Raw genomic sequence first — 19037 nt, forward strand, 5'->3', positions numbered from 1 at the left:
GCATCCAACTCTTGGTTTGAGCTCAGACCATGATCTCAGGGTCATGAGATCAAGCCCTGCATCAGGCTCTGAGCTCAGTATGGAGTCTGCTTGGAATTCTCTCTCCCTCTCCCTCGGCCCCTCCCTCCCATGCATGCTCTCTAGCTCTATTTCAAAATAAAAAAATAAATCTTTAAAAAAAGAAGACTTGTAGTTTCTGCTTTTGTGTTTTTGGGAATCAGTTGACAGGTTAAAAAGTTCAGGCTGAGCCACTAAATAAGAAGAGAGAGGCCTAGCCAGCCCCCAACCATTCCAGCAGAGGCCAGACGTGTATGTGATACCGTCTTGGACATTCCAGCCCCAGCTGAGCTCCCAAGTGAGTACAGCCAACACATCTAGCAAAAAAACTACCTAGTGGAGCCCAGCCAACTCACAGAATCCATGAGAAATAAGAAGTTGTTATTGTCTTAAGCCACTAAGTTTTGAGTAAGTTTATTACATCATAATATAGATAACTGAGATTTATTTAAGAATTCAACCCATCTCAGGGTGCCTGGGTGGCTCAGTCGTTAAGCGTTTGCCTTCAGCTCAGGTCATGATCCCCGGGTCCTGGGATCGAGCCCCACACCGGGCTCCCTGCTCTGCAGGAAGCCTGCTTCTCCCTCTCCCACTCCCCCTGCTTGTGTTCCCTCTCTCACTGTGTCTCTCTCCATCAACTAAATAAAATCTTTAAAAAAAATAAAACAAATGGGTGGCTCAGTCGTTAAGCATCTGCCTTCGGCTCAGGTCATGATCCCAGGGTCCTGGGATCGAGCCCCGCATTGGGCTCTCTGCTCTGCAGGAAGCCTGTTTCTCTCTTTCCTACTCCCCCTGCTTGTGTTCCCTCTCTCGCTGTGTCTCCGTCAAACAAATAAATAAAATCTAAAAAAAAAAAAAAAAAGAATTCAACCCATCTCAGTCAAGGATATCAATAATCTGGATCCCAGATAACCTCTTAATTTGCCCAGTTTTTGTTTGAATGGTCCTTTTGTTACTTGAGTGTTCTATATTGATCTCAACCATGAATTCCAGACAGTTCTGACTTCAAATATTATATCACATAGTTCCCATAAGAACAAAATTATTACAGCTTACTTTGAGTTCAGAAACTCTGACTGCATTATCTATATTATTCCCTTAATATAGCTAATGCTTTAACTTCCTCTTTGATTCTGAAGATACTTTGGATTTTATTATTGGCCTGAATTTTACATTTTACTTTCAAAATGTCCAGTCCAGTGTCTGTAGTTGCTGTGATAATCTCCCTTTGAATGTGTTTTTGCAAGTTTATTCATGCTTTTCAAATGTAAATTCAATGTGAGAGCAATATGTATTTAGACAATAGTATTCATCAGATGTCACCACAGAAATGGAAGGATTCTCAAGGAATTCAGCTCTAATCCTTCTCTCTTCCTTACTCTATACAATCTCTGTGTGACTTAATCAATGCCAATGACCTCAAATAGCATACATAAAATGATGACTCACAAAGCTAGACTTCCCATTTGGACTTCTCTCCTGAGATTCAGATATAGTTCCAAATGTCCACCAGGTATCTCTACTTGGATGTTCCACAGGCTTCTCCGACTCAATATCTCCAAATGAAACTCACTGTCCTCCAAAACTTATTCTTCCTTAATCCTTCACTCACTGAATGATAGCAGCATTCTTCCAGAAATCTGGCATGTGGGTCTCCCCACCAGACCAGGAGCCCTAGGTCCCATTAACTTCATATCTCTAAATCTTAGTGCTCATTAAGCATTCTTTCAATTAATAATGAACTAATAATTAAATAAAAACTGGTTCCTTCTGGTTCTAGTTACCCCAATGAGAAAGATCAGCCCCTGTCTAACCCAACTAAATGTGTCAATACTTTCAGCACCATCTAGTTGTATCCAAGGCAAGACTTTGTGCAGAATCTTCATACCACCAGCAGGAAGAGTGGAACCAAATGAGCCAGCACAGGCCACATATGCTTGGGAAAATCTTGGCCTCGATACAACCATGATGTACAGCCTTCTTTACCAGGACTAACAAAGTTCATCTGAATAGGTTATATGATGGACCCATTGCCTCAGTTCCCAAGCCCCTAGGGGACCAGAACACTGTTCTGAGCAAAGCATATCACCTTCTTAATTACAGGAAGGAAAACTTTTCCTGGTCATTCATGCTGCCATGTCCCCAAATTATTCTTGTACTTCACAGCTTCACAATATCAAATGGTGCTACCTTTTAGAAAACAAGCTTTTAACATGATTTTTTTTTCTGATCACAAATTCTAGCCAGTTCCAAGAATTCAATGTCAACTCGAAATCTATGGTTTCTTTAAGGCACTGTGATGTTAATCCCTCCTTATTGTTGGGTCATGTATACAAGCCCAAGTCCTGCCTGGCTCATTGTGCCCCACTTTCTCTCTGTGTAGCTCTGGAAATCCAACCTGGTTCAAAGTCAAACCAGTCTGGGTCATAGGTATTTTGAGTTTGTCTTTGCAGCCTAAAAGTCTTTCATTTTCTTGTTAGGATCATGAGTGACAGCTTTGTGGTCAATATTTTTAAGACTTATGTCTGTAGGGGCACCTGGGTGGCTCCGTTGGTTAAGCATCTACCTTCAGCTCAGATCATGATCCCAGGGTCCTGGAATCAAGCCCCACATCAGGCTCTCTGCTCTGCGGGGAGCCTGCTTCTCCCTCTGCCTGTCGTTCCCCCTGCTTGTGCATGCTTGCTCTCTCTCTCTGTCAAATAAATAAATAAAAAATTTTTTTTAATTTTATTTATTTATTTGACAGAGAGAGATAGCAAGAGCAGGAACACAAGCAGGGGGAGTGGGAGAAGGAGAAGCAGGCTTCCCGCTGAGCAGGGAGCCCGATGCGGAGCTCGATCCCAAGACCCTGGGATCATGACCTGAGCCGAAGGCAGACGCTTAACGACTGAGCCACCCAGGCGCCCCCCAAAAAAACACTTAAAAAAAAAAAAGACTTATGTCTGTAATAACTGCTTTTATATTCCAGATTAATTTATAGCATCTTAAATAATAAATTATTTGATCTGGCAATTTCTTTATGAAATCTAGCATAATCTCAGATATACATGAGACATACTCTGAGTTTATAATTCTAGATTCTTAAAAGTAACTCTGTTTTTCATTCAAATACATTTGTTTTTCTGGAGTTTGGGGTGATTATAATGGGTTCATTCAAAATATTCATTATTGCTTTTCCCTGCTGATAGTGCTCTTGCAAACATGGTGAATGTTCCTAAAACCTGCTGGACTTTCTGTAAGAGGTGTGGCAAGCACCAACCCCACAAAATGACACAATACAAGAAGGACAAGGATGCTCTGTATGCCCAGGGAAAGCAGCATTATGACAGGAAGCAGAGTGGCTATGATTGGCACACTAAGCCGATTTTCTGGAAAAAAAACCTAAAACTACAAAGAGGATTGTGCTGAAGCTTGAATGTGTTGAACCCAACTGCAGATCTAAGAAAATGCTGGCTATTGAGAGATGCAAGAATTTTGAATTGGGAGGAGATAAGAAGAGAAAGGGCCAAGTGATCCAGTTCTAAGCTTCATATTTGGTTTTATGAAGACAGTAAGATTTTGAGGTTATGTTCAAAATGAAAAAAAAATACTCTTTATTAAAACAGCACTTCCCAATCTCATAATATTTGATTAAAAAAAGAAATTTAATCTCCCTGAAAACAATTTTTGGCATTAAAATTCATTACATCTGTTTACATAGTTATGGGGAAAACTCAACAAAAACTACCAATCTATTTAACATCTTGCGCTTGATGAAGCACATTAGAACATGAAATACAACATTTTGGAACACAAATATACAGTCAAAAGACAGGTCCTTTCATTACCAGGCTGTGTTGGTACTTTTATAACAAATCTTATCACCCTCTCCCCATCCTTTGCCTTTCCATAGTCTATAAAACTATACTATTGTAAACTGAACTAATTAGGGAGGGAAAATTTAACACATTTGTGAAATGTGCATTATAAATAAATCAATGCCAATGTGCTATCAGCAAAGGTCTTAACAGATCTACTCTACGTAATAAAGTAAAATAAACATAGTAACAGTTTACATGAGAATGGATAAAGTTCAAGTATCAGAAAATAACAATTCAGTTTAGCAAATATTTTCATTAAATTCTAAAAGTATTCTTTAGATCTATAAATTTAATGCACTTCCTATCAAAATCCCAACTGCCTTTTTTTCCCAGAAATTAACAAACTGATCCTAAAATTCATATAGAAATGCAAAAAACAAACAAACATAATAGCCAAAAAAATCTGGAAAAGAAGAACGAAGTTGGTAAACCCACATTTCCCAATTTCTAAATTTACTGCAAACTTACAGTAATCAAGACAGAACTGTAGAACTGGCATATGGATATATACATGTTTATAATAATGGATTAGAATTTCAAGTCAAGAAATAAGCCCTTACACTTATGGTCAATTGATTCTTGATAAGAATGGCAAGTGGAGGAAAGATAGTCGTTTTCCACATCTGAAGATGGGACAACATGCAAAAGAGTGAAGTAGGACCCCTACCTCACACTATACAGAAAAATTAAAATGGATCATATACTGGGGTACCTGGGTGGCTCAGTTGGTTAAGTGGTTGCCTTCAGCTCAGGTCATGATCCCAGGGTCCTGGGATGGAGTCCTGCATCAGACTCCCTGCAGAGAAGCTCCCTGCTTCTGCCTCTGCCTCCTCCCATGAATAAATAAATAAAATCTTAAAAAAAAAAATGGATCATAGACCTAAATGTAAAAGCTAAAACTATAAAACACTGGGCGCCTGGGTGGCTCAGTTGGTTAAGCGACTGCCTTCGGCTCAGGTTATGATCCTGGAGTCCCAGGATCGAGTCCCACATCGGGCTCCCTGCTCAGCAGGGAGTCTGCTTCTTCCTCTGACCCTCCCCCACCTCATGTGCTCTCTCTCTCTCTCTCTCAAATAAATAAATAAAATCTTTAAAAAAAAAAAAATAAAATAAAATAAAACTATAAAACACTTAGAAGAAATCATAGGCATACATCTTCATGCCCTCTGGTTAGGAATGATTTCTCAGATATAACACCAAAAACACAAGTGACAAAAGAAAAATAAATCAGATATCATCAAGATTAATAATTGTGTGCTTCAAAGTACACCATCAAAAAAGCAAAAATAAACCCACAGAATAAGAGAAAACATTTGCAAATCATATATCAGACTGATATCCAGAATATGCAAAAAACTCTTACTCAATAATAAAAAGACTAATAATTAAAAAGATGGGAAAAGGATTTGAATAGACACTTTTCCAAAGAAGATATACAAATGACCAATAAACACATGAAAAGATGCTCAAGATCATTAGTCATCAGGGAAATGCAAATCAAAACCACTATAAGATACCAATTCACACCCACTAGGATAGCTATAATCAAAAAGATAGACAATAACAAGTGTTGCAGAGGAAGTGGAAAAATTGGAACCCTCATACACTGCTGGTCTAAATATAAAATGGTACAGCTGCTTTGGAAAAACAGTTGGGCAATTCTTCAAAAAGCTAAAAATTGTGTTGCCATATGATCCAGCAATTTGACACCTAGGTATATAACCAAGAGAAACGAAAATATAAGTCCACATAAAAACTTGCACACAGGGGCACCTGGGTAGCTCAGTCCGTTAAATGTCTGCCTTTGGCTCAGATCATGATCCCAGGGTCCTGTGATCAAGCCCTGCATCGGGCTGCCTGCTCAGCCGGGAGCCTGTTTCTCCCTCTCTGTCTGCCTCTCCCCCCACTGGTGCTCGCTCTCTCATTCTCGCAAATAAATAAATAAAATCTTTAAAAAAAAAAAAAAAAAACCTGCACACAGGGACACCTAGGTGGCTCAGTCAGTTGAGTGTCTGACTCTTGATTTTGGCTCAGGTCATGATCTCAGGGTCCTATAATCAAGCCCAGAGTTAGGCTCCATGCTTAGCGGGGTTTCTGCTTAAGATTCTCTCTCCCTCTCCCTCTGCCCCTCCACACCCCAGCACCCACTCTCTCTCTCTCAAGTAAATAAATATTTTAAAAAAAAACACTTGGGGCACCTGGGTGGCTCAGTTGGTTAAGCATCTGCCTTTAGCTCAGGTCATGATTGCGGGGTCCTGGGATCGAGCCCTGAGTCGGGCTCCCTGCTCAGCGAGGAGTCTGCTTCTCCCTCTCCCTCTGACCCTTGCTCGTGCTCTCTCTTCTCACTGCTTCTCTCTATCTCAAATAAATAAATAAAATCTTAAAAAAAAGGGTATAACTCAGGAACAGCCAGATGGAAGAGATACATAGGGCAAGGCATGGGGAAAGGGTACAGAGCTTCCATGCTCTCTCCAAACTAACCACTCTCCCAGCACCTCCACTTGTTCACCAACCCAGAAGCTCTCCAAACCCTGCCCATCCTTTCATGTTTTTATGGAGGCTTCATTATATAGGCATGATTGATTAAAGAACTGGCCATTGGCAACTGATTCAACCTCTAGCCCCTCTCCTCTCCCCAGAGGTTAGTGGGTGGGACTGAAAGTTCCAACCCTCCAATCACATGGCTGGCTTCCCTGGCAACCAGCCCCCATCCTTAGGTGTTTTCAAAAATCCACCTCATTAACATAACAAAGGACAGCCACTTTATCATATCTTCACTTAGGAAGTTCCAAGGTTTTTTTTAAAAAGATTAATTTATTTATTTGAGAGAGAGAGAGAGAGAGAGAGAGAGAGAGCTTGCACACATGTGCTTGTGCACGTCCTACTGAGGGGCGGGGCAGAGTGAGAGAATCTTCAAGCAGACTCCCTGCAGACCGATGAGGGGCTTGATCTCACTATCTATGAATCATGACCTGAGCTGAAACCAAGAATTGGATGCTCAACTGACTGAGCCAACTAGGTGGCCCAGGAAATTCCAAGGTTTTTAGGAGCTCTGTGCTAGAAATGGGAGCAAAGACCAAATATATACCTATTATCTATTATCAATCACAACATCACTTTCATACAATGGAGTATTATTTGGCAATAAAAAGAATAAAGTACTAATGGGTAAACCTTGAAAACATTATGCCAAGTGATAAGCGAAAGAACTCAGTCACAAAACACATACTATATGATTCCATTGATATGAAATGTCCAGAACAGGCAAATCCATAGAGACAGAAAGTAGATCAGTGATTTCTTAGGGCTTGGGGGGACAGAGTAGGGTGGGAGTGGGGAGTAACTGTTAATAGGTCCCAAGTTTCTTAGGTATTAGCATAATACCTAATAATATATGGTTGATGCTCAATAAATTTTTGTTAAATAATTTTTTTTCTACTTTGCTACGTATCTTGTAGTTTTATCTATTGTTAGAGGAGCCCCCTCACATATATTTAGTTCTTGTCTTCCTGGATCAGCTCTCCTCATGATGTTGGCACTGACTTTCACCAAGGCCTTCAAACACAGCAGATCTGGCTTCTATTTATGCGATTTGAGGACTCATATCCTACTCCCCAAACCCCAACATTTTCAGAGAATCTCAGTAAAAATACATCAAAACCAGGCAGAAAAGATGTTGAAACAAACAACTCTGTAATTGAAGAACATACATGTCAGCTCATCTCCCAACTCCCCAACCCCCACTGGCAGGGATGGGAGGGGGTAGTATTTCCTATCTAAGATATCTGTTGTTCCTTTTAAGTTAATTTCCAATCTTCATGAAGCTAAAATAGTTGTCATTAAGGGGATCAGTGATTCACACTTTACTCATTCTTGGCTGGCCTAACGGGAGAAAAGAGGGCAAAAGAGATGGATGCATAATCATTTGAGGTGCTAACTCTATTACAAGAGGAGCAGCCTTACAATTATGGGGCAGATAAGGAAAAGTTTATCTTCCTACTCATCAAGTTTTGACTATAGTCTGAAAACTAAGGCTTATTCTTAAATCATGTATGTTTATTCATTCACTCAATAAACATTTATTAAGACCTGCTATGGGTCTAGCACCTTGTTGGGCAATGTAGCAGATACTGAAGGTGCTCTGCCTGTACCCCTCAGATCTTCCCAGAGGTCACCTGCAGAGAATTACCTTATAAGCTAATGGATTCCACTAGGGTGTTCGATGGTCAATAAAGGAAATGTGCTTGCCTACACATCCTGGAAGTGCTAGGATGGGATTGGGGAGATAAAGACCCTAACTTCCTACTCCTCAGGGAGCTGTTCCATAATCTCTCAGGTCCCCAGAGGGTCTGAACCTCTGTTGCCCACAGTAGTATCCCACTCATTCACACACTTCTTGATTGACTCCATTTTCCCTGTCGCTTCCCGGAATCACTTCCCAAATAAAACATCTCCACCCAAATCCTTGCTTTGAGGGTCTGTTCTTGGGGAAACCCAACTAAGATAGGCAATATCTGTATATATGTGTGGTGAGCCAATGTGTACCTTACTCTTCTGTAGATGTAGAGCACCCAAGACTTCCTTTCTGGAGTCTTACAAACTGAATAACTCAGACTGGGGGCATGTCCTGCTGAGGGTAAAGAACCACACCACCTACCCCCACACAGCTTACTGTCTACATTTCCTTTTCAGCTGGCTTTACTAACATCACTTGTACTAGTCCACTGTCTTCATCAACATGAGTTTACTCTTCCAAAATATCCTTGTTTAAGAGAATAGAAGTCACAGATAACTTTATTATTTGTTCCAGAAACCTTTACTAAGAAAATCATTTAAATAAAAATAAAACTGTTCAACTCTTCGATAGACAGCATTGACAACCTTACTCCCCATGACTCTTTAAAACATTCACCTCAAAATCCACCCCTTGCTGTGTCCACCAATTCTAACTTACTGTATCTTGATCTTTACTCAATGTTAATCAAGCCTCTGCATGAAAGGCCCTTTTTTTTTTTTTTAAAGATTTTATTTTATTTATTTGACAGAGAGACACAGCGAGAGAGGGAACACAAGAAGGGGGGAGTGAGAGAGGGAGAAGCAGGCTCCCCACCGAGCAGGGAACCCGATGTGGGGCTCAATCCCAGGACCCCGGGATCATGACCTGAGCCGAAGGCAGACGCTTAACGACTGAGCCACCCAGGCGCCCCAGGCCCATTTTCCTAAAAGATTTTTATTTATTCACTTGACAGGGAGAGAGCGCACACACACAGGAGAGAGAGAGAGCACAAGCAGGGGGAGTGGCAGGGGGAAAGGGAGAAGCAGGCTCCCCACTGAGCAGGGAGCCCCATGGAGGGCTCAATCCCAGGACCCTGGGATCATGACATGAGCCAAAGGCAGATGCTTAACTGACTGAGCCACCCAGCTGCCCCTGAAAGACCCATTTTAAACTGGCCTCTAAAACCTCATAAATATCCCAGTTCAGCCCTTCCCCCTACGGAAGCTACCAAGACTCTGTCAAGGTATGCTCTCCCTTACTACAGTAAGAATAAACTCAGTTTTGTCTTATCAAGAGATTGTTTTGATGGGATTTTCAGAGAGAGAGAACCCTAGTGAGAACAGGGTTGGTGGGGATATCCTTAGATAAGACCAATTCCTGAGGAGGTAGTAGAGTTTCATAAAAGTTGAGCTGCAGATTGCCATGACAGATATTAGAACAAGGTGGTCTTCCTGATAAGTAAAGACTTAAGGTCAGAAGAGCAAGGTTAAGAACTATGTGCTACATTGCATCCTCAAGGTGATCCCTTGTGAAGCACTTAAATCCTTGACTACATTTTCCATAGGCCATGTGAAATAAGGTATAATCAATACATGGTTTAAAAATCCTTCCTTCATAGGCTGCAATTTCCTTTAGTGTTCATTGACCCTTTAGGAAAGCCTGATTCACCTACAAATCTTTGTGAGGGAGTGCTGTGAAGGGAAGTGAGGGACAGGGTCACAAGGAAAGCTGAGTCCTGACCATATCCCCCATCCCTCCCCTCTAAGAACACTCTGGTTTGAGGCAGCAGTGGGAGGATATCAAGGACAACTGCAGTTTAATGCAGCTCAGCAGCCAGGCCATGCCCAGCTGTGGTCCATGACAGCACATGAAGTCACACAACCCTTGGAGGATAACAAGGAGGAACCAAGAGAGCCTCCCCTCTTTCTCAAATGTACCTGAGCAGCACTACCCAACAGAAACATAATGTATGCCACAAATGCTAGCCACATATATAATTTAAAATTCCTTGTATTTTCAATCAAACTGAAAAAAAATTCTTATACCCACATATTTTTAAAAGTAAAAATAGGTAAAATTAATTTCAATAACGTAATTTATTTAAATAATATATCCAAAATATTATTTCGACACATAATCAATATAAAAATTATTAATTAGATTGTTTCCTTTTTTTTTAACTAAATCTTTGAAATCCAGTGTGTATTTTGCACTTACAGCACATTTCAATCCAGATTAGCCACAGCTCAAGTGCTCAATAGGCACATAGAGCTCCTAGCTACAGTATTGGACAACGTGACCCTGAAAGAGAAAAGACCCTTAGATAATAACCCCTCATTCACTGTGTTTCATTTAGAAGCAGAACTAGGGCTCTGGGTGGCTCAGATGGTTAAGCGTCTGCCTTCGGTTCAGGTCATGGTCCCAGGGTCCTGGGATCAAGCCCCGCATCGGGCTCCCTGCTGAGCAGGGAGCCTGCTTCTCCTCTGCCTGCTGCTTCCTCTGCTTGTGCTCTCTCTCTCTCACGCTCTCTCTCTCTCTGACAAATAAATAAATAAAATCTTTAAAAAAAAAAAACAAAAAACTGGGGCTCTCTATAGAAATCAGAGACCAAGGCTAGCGGGGTGAGCCATGAAAGAGAAATAAGGAATGAGCCAGAAGCCAGCCCTCATCTTAGAGGTAATTGTGTTTAGCCAGCCCTACTGTCTGGGCCACATCTGCTCTGTTAAAACCCAATATGGATTCGTACTTTCTACTGTGTCAGGAACAAGTTGTACTTCCTGATCTCTTTATTTTCCCCTGTTATTTCTTCTATAAATTTCTCTTTTAAAATAAGAAAAAATTTCTGGCTCATTCTGCTTGCTTTGCTGTGAGCAATAAAGTCCTCTGTCTCTGATCTTATGTCTTCTGGCAGTCTCCATGAAACTGGCAAGCTAACGTGTTAGCTTGCAAGAAGGGTAAAATCTCAGAGCCTGAAGTTGTTGACATTATCATCCCATCCTTCAATGTCTAACCAAGGTCTAACTCCTCCAAGGTAACTTTGTTAACCTCTCAGAGTTCTCAACACTACTTGTTTCTACTCAGCCTTGAACATTTACCGTACAGAATATGCTGTTATAATTTTGCATGTGTTTATATTTTAATATCCCCAATCCCCCCTCTCCATGTTGCTCTATGCACAATATTCATTGAAATGTTTGCTGAAACACTGATCTTTGTCCCATAAATGTGAAACCTCAGAGAATTTTTGTACCCTGTGAAGATGGGAGACCTATCTGCCCCCTTTCCATCTTCAGATGTGATGATGGTGTATGCTCTGCTCTCCTCCTCTCATGCACTCTTTTCTCCTCCACCCCCACTCTCCTTTACTTTCCCTTTCACCTCTAGCTACTACTACACTCTCATTTTCATAACACTAAAACAGATCAACTTGGTGAAATCAAGTCCATTGAATCTGGAGTTATGGGATGTAGAAGCTAAAAAAGATCACTTTTTAATTGAACCAATAAATGCCTAAAACACACTTGTCTTCAGATAGCCTCAGGAAAAATAATTTTCCCTTCACCAATGCAAATCTCTTTGGAAGGAGGCTGCACTAACATGACTAAAGTTAACAGATCTCCAGTTCTTTTCCTCATAGGAAAAATGAATAATTATGGCATGAGTCCAGTAACAGATGTAGAATATTAACCATTCTATTCCAAATAATCATACCAGAAGTTTTCAATGCATTTAAACTACCCACAACATAACATTTGAAAAGATACAGAAATAATCTTTCGGGCACCTGGGTGGCTCAGTCGGTTGAGTGTTGGCTCAGGTCATGATCCCAGAGTCGTGGGATCAAGTCCTGCATCGGGCACCCTGCTCAGCAGGGATTCTGTTTCTCCCTCTGCCTCTGCCCTCCCCCCTGCTCGTGCTCTCTCTCTCATGCTCTCTCTCTCAAATAAATAAAATCTTAAAAAAAAAAAAAAAAAGAAAGAATCTTTCATTAGGTGGGGTACATGGTAAGCAGCTCAGATTAATCTATAATAGCAAAACATTATAGTTCATCTTAGTAGCACAGAACTGCTCTTAGACCACAAAATGTGTCTGTAACATTCCCAAGGGACGCCTGAGTGTCTCAGTTAAGCGTCTGCCTTCCACTCAGGTCATGATCCCGGGGTCCTGGGATGGAGTCCCGCATCGCATCAGGCTCCCGGCTCAGCGGGGAGCCTGCTTCTCCCCCTGCCTGCCACTCCACCTGCTTGTGCTCGCTTTCTCTCTTTCTCTCTCTCTGACAAATAAATAAATCAAATCTAAAAAAAAAAAAAATTCCTAAGAGTGTAGCTAGATATCCACCCTGTAGAAAAAAGGTAGCAGCAACAGAATCAATGTTATCAAGCCCAACCAAGCACCAGCCAAGTGAGAGTATGTCTAGATCCACAGAAGTCACACAATCCCGATGGTAGGTATGTCTCTGTGGTGGAGCAGTCCTAATGAGTCCTGATCTCATTTGTAGTGAACATTGGTTGTTTGACTACACAGCTTCCAAGCACCCTTCCTTTTGTGGGTAGCCCTCTGATGACAGGCCCTAGCCTCCCATCATGAAGTCTAGGGAAGTGCTGCTCTGTTTGGTAGTACACTGTTTAATTAAGCTGATACTTTTTCCATAGCCAAGTTTTCTCAATAGAGAAAGCACTAAATCGGTTTATATTCTAGCACAAGTTCTTTGCCTCATCACAAAATAAAAACAATTAGTCCATAGCCTGGCACCAGTCTGCAGACTACACTTTGAGAAGCACAGTCTGGGACAATGTATTTCCTCTCCTAGCACCCTGCTACTTGTGTAGATGCACATGACCTAAATTCAGCAACCAGACGCTCCCACCTGGGCTTCTGAATCTTGAAGGCAAGAAACAAAGATGCAGGGACAGTTGAAAAGCTATACATAGTGGTGTAAACATTTTCAAAAGACCTGCAGTAGTATCAGCATTGGGAATGCATCGGTAGCAGCAACATCACCTGCTCAGAGTTGGGACAGCAGCGGTACACTAAACAGAACACAGCAGGCCCGCGCTTGTTCTCCGTTCACAGTCTCTCTTGGTTCCCACTGTTTTCTGAGCCTGGTTCTCCAGCCTGCCCATCATTTCTGTGAGCTATTCAAGAACTTTCAATGAATTCCTTTTCTGCTTAGGTGAGTCAACAGAGAATTTTGTTGCCTACACCCAGGAAACTTGACTGATAAATGCTTTCACATTCTAATCAGATGATCAGTGGTACCTGTTTAGATACTGAATTTACCAAGAAATTTTCTGACTGTAATTTGGCTTCTCACATGTTAACCTGGAAACTTGGGGCTTCTTGGTAACTATATTTCTCATTGAAAATTAATTGGTATTTAGATATTAGATTTCAGGTGATGAGTAGGGATAATGTGAGTCTACTTCAAAAAGAAAGATCTACTCCAAAAGTTGACAAACTTGAACTTCATATGCTACAATGCAGACATCCAGAACACGGGTTGTGGCAAATTCACCACATTAAGGGTATCCTATGGAGACTTGGCCTGGATAGCCACCCAGCCCTGCCCTTTCTGCAGAGTTATAACTTCTACACTACGCTCTGACACCTGGAGCTCAGTTATCCCTATAGCTTTCTCATAGAGTTATTGCAGGCTGAATCAAACTTATTAACAATCCACTAAATCTCAAAACAGGCAACAGACTGAACAGGTTCAAATCAAGCTCTTAGAAGTTCATCGCTTGCCAGCAAGGCAAGTTATGAATCTTGAAATGAACTGTGCAGATGCATCACATTTGCATAGTTTCCCATTTATCACCAGTAAGCATCCCATACCAAAACCATATGGAAAGAAATCATCAGAAAGCAATCTGTGTCTCCAAATTGACTATACCTCATTAATTTCTGGCTTGATTCTCTTTAACTTGTATTATTAAATATTTGCTTGCTGGTTTCATTTCTTTAAACATAAGTAATGATAATAATTATATCACCTTATATTTATGGAGTTGTTCATAGTTTTCAGAGAATTTTCTCACCCAGTGTCTCATTCGATCCTCACAATGATCCCTAGGAGAACTTGTAGTCTTATCTTATAAATGAAAAAAACAGAATAAATAGCTTGTCCTGGATCACACAACTACTATGTAGCTGAATATGGACTTGAGCTTAGATCTTTCAAAACCCAACAACCCATCCCAGTAGAGGTTCCTGCCATTACGTGGAAAATCCTTAACAATTCTATATTGCATAAACATTATCCAAAATATCTGGATAAACGTGCCTCCAAAATGCTAACCTAATATTATCTCTCCACTTTCAATAAAGGCATGGAGCAAAGAAACCAGTGTTGTCATCTTACTTCTAAAAACAAACAAATAATCAAACAACTTTCTACCAGACAAATCTTAAACCTCCAAATAAGTAAACTCTGGATCTCTAATAATGCTTTTAAGAAGTCAACTCCTGGTTTTATGTTTTATATTCTCCTGATTCTACAGGATCCTATCTTCATTATCAGGGAAATACTAGCATGTAGTACCACGTACAGTTCTTTACAACTTGCATAGTGCTTTTACATGCATTTTGTTAAATTCTTACAAATAACCCATGTGGTGGTATATTGCATGAGTATTTTTATCTCCATTTTGCAGATAAGGAAATCAGGGCTCATGGTGATCAAAGGCCTTTCTCAAAATGACTCATCTCAGAACTGCCAGGGCCACAACTGGTTCAAATTTCAGAACTGCCATCCTTCCCTGCACCAGCATATAAAGCAATGAAGACCTTCACATAAATCCCAGTAGGCACATTCTTTCTCCTCTAAGCAAACCAAAGGTGTGATTTCATTGCCTTCATACTTGCATCCTATTTTTCTCTAAGTCTCCTTTTCTTCACAATTGCCTCCTCCAAAGGGTTAGTACAAACCTGTTATTGATAGATCCTTTCTTTTCCTGCTCATTCTTTGGAATAGCTACGAGGATTAATTTTTTTAATGTTTGTAAAAGGACTTTATAATCATGTACAGCATGAATATATATAGGAAAGTATCTTTGTAATAATTACCACTTACTCAGAAGCTAACAATAGCAGCCTTCCTTCCACCTCCCCACTCCCCACTCCTTCCTTCCTTTTCCCTCTCTCTCCTTCCATCTTAAATAGTTCAGAGCAAAAAGCAGTAATCCATCAAATCAAAAGCCATGTTGATACCACAAGACACAAAATGCTAGGAATATAAAAGACCACAGTCTCCTGAGTCAATAAATTGCTCTGATTTGGCCTAAATTCAGGGCAGGGCCATGGCTGTGGCTTCATAAAGCTGAGTCCCCGTTTCCTACCCCAACTATTTGTGGGATAAGCTAAATGATGAAAGACAGCAAAATAATATGTAATATGCTTAGATATTATTTTAATATGTAATGTGTAATAGTATGTAATATGCTTAGATATTATTGCAGAATGCAATATGCTTAGATATCAGTGAAGTATGCTTTGCATTATTCCACTAAATATCAAAATTTTAAATGCAATCTAATTAACTCAGATAAAATATTAGAAAAATAACAAAATATATAGTTTTCTTTTTTTTTTTTTATTATTATTATTTTTTTATATAGTTTTCTTTTAGAGGACAAACCCAGCCATTACCTATATATGTCTGCTTTTGAAGGTACCAGAAAGATAAGGTCCCCAAATTTTGGCTTTGCCAAGGGAAAAACAAGTATGGCCACAGAAAAAGAATTTGCCCTTTTCAATCAGATTATGACATGTGCTTTTTTTCTATGTTAAATCATTCCTCAATACACACAATATTTTTAAAGATTTTATTTATTTATTTGACAGAGAGAGGATAGCGAGAGCAGGAACACAAGCAGGGGGAGTGGGAGAGGGAGAAGCAGGCTTCCCGCTGAGCAGGGAGCCTGATGTGGGGCTCGATCCCAGCACACTGGGATCATGACCTGAGCCGAAGGCAGATGCTTAACGACTGAGCCACCCAGGCACCCAAGAGTATTATTCTCATCTTAAACATTGGGAAAAGTGAGACTCAAAAAAGGAAATAACTTTCTATAGGTCTCTAATGCCAAAACTAAGGCCAAATAGTGATGAACACAGTGAAGTGGAAAGACAAAGAGGAAGAGTCATGCAGAATGAAAGCAGGAAAAAAGGAGATGGTAGAATTTTTCGGGTGTGGGTCAGCAGGGAAATCCACAACACAATCCAAACAATGTCAAATAGCACAACTAACAAGCTAGAAGACCTTCCATGCCATAGTAGTAGATTCTGTCTGCACCCCACCCACATCCCCCATACTTCCCATTTCCATGCATACCAATCTGACTTCCAACTACCAGCATCTCCCATTCTCTGCCTGTGCTCTGGCTGCCAGAGCAGCCTTCTCTGGAGCAACTGCTGGGGGATTAACATCCCCCCGGGAATAACCCTCTACCAATGACTTGACTAGAGTGGGTAGATAAATACCCCAGAGCTCCCTTGCCTTTCAGGAGAGTTGACTCTGAAATGTGTGTTCTACGTTGTTTCCCAGGGTTTGCCTGGTGAGATTGTCCCCAGTTGCCCACAACAGTAACTGGCTTAATAACCTACCCTTTATTGGCTGCCTTCTTTCCTCTGTCTCACTTTCCCACTCCCTACCAGTGTTTCTTGGGACTAACTCACCAATGAACTATTTGCATAGAATCTTTGTCTCAAGGTCTTCTTCTTGGTTGCCCTTGTAGTAGCCTGTCCTATGAATTTAGAACAGTGGCAAACGTGTGCTGGAGTTACCTGACTCCAATGAATTCATGCACTAGAACTCATTCAAGAACTAATATGTCGGGGCACCTGGGTGGCTCTGTCGTCAAGCGTCTGCCTTCGGCTCAGGTCATGATCCCAGGGTCCTGGGATCGAGCGCCGCATCAGGCTCCCTGCTCTGCGGGAAGCCTGCGTCTCCCTCTCCCACTCCCCCTGCTTGTGTTCCCTCTCTCGCTGTGTCTCTCTCTGTCAAATAAATAAATAAAATCTTAAAAAAAAAAAAAAAAAGAACTAATATGTAAAAGATAAGTTACTATATCACTCATTTTCTGGGCTGCACTAGCTAGTGGGTACTCTGCAGAATGTGAGCCACATCTCACTCTCTCCTATCCTTACGGTCCAGACTCCTCTAAGTTATTTTCAGGAATCCCCGACTGTGTATCACGTATGCTGCAAACAAGTCAGTCAGGTCCCTACCACTTAAGCTGGCTCTGCCCCCTGCCCGCTGCCCCCATTGAAAGTCACCATCTCTTCCCCAGGGTTCTTGACACACTGAGGTCACCCTGAGCTCCCCAGGATGGGAAACGAATGTCCCTTTCCCCACTTTGGTCATACTTTGTCACATGGGCAATTACATGGTATTTTTTGTGTTCCCAAGTTACACATATACTCTCTGTAGAAAAGTCCCTCTGGAATCTGTTGCCTGCAGCCCCTCTGGCCACAAACCTCAACCATGAGCCCATGGGGCCATTTTTGAGAGCATCTCCAAGACAGATACCATTCTTTCCTCCCCAAAGCCTTTTTCCATAGTCATCCCTGAGCTCTCTTGTTCTTATTCCTCCCCAAACCCTCCCGCCTACAGACCCTTGATGCCCCATTAATATCTCTTCCCAAGTATATGTGAATTGCAGGACTGGTCACAGCTTAGGTCCAAGCAGGGATCCTTGCTTTACTTATTATCCAACACAGACATATACATATCATCCATACTTCCTATCATTACTCAGTCAACCTCAAAAATCAGAGCTAAAGTGATTTTGGACACTGGAACCAACTGGATGCAGTGATGAATTGGTTTGGTAATTCCCATCATAAAACCAACTCTATAATGTGTGGTCATAAACTCAGTGATTTCCATTCTGTTCTGTCTGAAACCTTATAACCTTTTCTAAAGAACATAATGTACTTTTACTTTGCCCTAGAAATTCTACAAAGGCTTTTGGTCCAAAGTCATAAAGCTCTGACCTGATTAGATAGGGATAGCTAATGGGAGAAATCAGAGGTCCAGGAGTTTTGAAGGGTTTCAAGCAGAGTTTAATTGGAAAGTTAAGAAAAGATCAAGATGTAACAAACTAGACATAGAAGCACATGAAAACAGAAAGATAAAGCTCAAATGCCACATCTTTTTTTTTTTTTCAGTAATCTCTAACCCCAACATGGGGCTCAAACTCACAACCCCAATATCAAGAGCTTCATGCTCTACCGACTAAGCCAGCCAGGCACCCCACCATATCCTCTTCATCCTTCTGTTCCCTGCACACACATGTACACACACACATACACACATGCACAGCCATGCATACACACGTAGGATCAGTCACTCGACAGGCACACAGCACTTGGCTTAATATGGGAATGCTGATTCTAGAACTGGACTCTCTGGGGGCAAATCCCAGATCTGCCACTTAATTACTTTTGTAACTTAGACAAATTACTTAACTGCCAAGTGCCTCAGTTTCCCCATATGAAAATGAAGATAATAATAATTGTTTAAAGTTCTAATGATTAACTATTTTTAAAGTGCTTAAAAGAGTGAATCACAGAGTAAGCACTTTATATAATGGCATGTATTTTGCTATCTTCTGTCTTATTTTAGTCAACTGCACATTTTGTCTTATCATTTCTACTAAATTTCAGACACCAGAGGCCAGAGATCACCTCTTCATACTGATATTTCTCCTACAGGGCCTTGCATTTGTAAGATGCTTAACAGTAAATGCTTACAGAATTTGATATGATGTACTGCCCACCAAAGCTGAGGCCTTCTCCAGCCCCATAGGGAATATTTTTATCATGGCATGATGCCACAATGATGA

At 41.0% G+C, this 19037-nt stretch overlaps 1 long non-coding RNA gene and 1 pseudogene across 1 annotated transcript in view; one reads left to right on the forward strand and one right to left on the reverse strand.

The window, feature by feature from the left end:
- The window catches only part of LOC116622903, a 78832-nt gene that overhangs the window by 36585 nt on the left and 23210 nt on the right, over positions 1–19037 (reverse strand). The window lies entirely within an intron of this gene.
- LOC116622902 lies at positions 3259–3581 on the forward strand (annotated as a pseudogene).

This window comes from Phoca vitulina, unplaced genomic scaffold (genome assembly GCF_004348235.1).
Source record: "Phoca vitulina isolate PV1807 unplaced genomic scaffold, GSC_HSeal_1.0 scaffold55, whole genome shotgun sequence".
NCBI lineage: Eukaryota > Metazoa > Chordata > Mammalia > Carnivora > Phocidae > Phoca > Phoca vitulina.